Here is a 996-nt window from a genome sequence, read left to right on the forward strand (position 1 = left end):
GGAATGCTCCCCAAATATTCTGCGGAAGTAACAAACTTTCTTGTGAAATTCTAGAAAAATTAACCTCAAGGAACCTTCAGGGAACATTCCTATAAAAAACTAACTGTCAGGGAATGTTCCTTAAATGTTCTCTGAAAGTTCATGTTTGCTGGGCTGTGTTTAGAACAAACTGCACACTTTCATGTGAAATTCTACAAAAGCAAATCTCAAGGAACCTTCTGGAAACATTCCCTGAACGTTCAAGTTTTCTGTCCTGTTTCAAACGAACTCCAACTATTTTTCATAAAATTCTACAAAAATAAACCTTTGGGGAACGTTTCCTAAAGCTTTTTGTGTGTCTTTAGAGTTTAGCCTCCTGTTGTCCTCATTTACAGGGACCAAAAAATATTGTTTCCTTGTCTGAAGAAAAATCCAAAAATTCAGCAAAAAATTCCACAACTTTCTGAAAATTTGGAAAACTTTCAGGAAGAAAATTCCAATAATTCCTTAAAAGTTTCCCTTAAAAGTTTTATTTAAAAAAGAAAATCCCCCAAATTTGGCAAGAAAATTCTTGTAAATATTTTCAAAAATGAGTAAAAATCTTCTTAAAAAAATCTTTAAAAATATCTAAAGTGATTCCATATATATCAGTAAAACTTCTAATATTTTCTTGAAGAACATTAACAAAAAAATCAACCAAAATCCAGCGAAATTCGCCGGATTTTGGTTGATTTTTTTTTGTGAATGTTCTTCAGAAACATTTTTAACATTTGTTCAAAGATTTCCCAAAAATATTGAAAATGTGGACATCAAAAGCTGCACTGTGAATTTTTTATTTATTTATTTTTTTCCCCATATTTTCAAACTTTAAACCGGGTCAGTTTTGACCCGCAGGACAACACGAGGGTTAAGGATTCCGTGTCTGCATGACTGCTCCACTTCAACAAAACTCCCAGCATGCATTACTGAGGAGGAGTCCAGACAGATGAATCTCTTTTCACTTGTGCGGAGCTGAAC

This window comes from Amphiprion ocellaris, chromosome 8 (assembly GCF_022539595.1).
Source record: "Amphiprion ocellaris isolate individual 3 ecotype Okinawa chromosome 8, ASM2253959v1, whole genome shotgun sequence".
In the NCBI taxonomy this organism is placed as follows: domain Eukaryota; kingdom Metazoa; phylum Chordata; class Actinopteri; family Pomacentridae; genus Amphiprion; species Amphiprion ocellaris.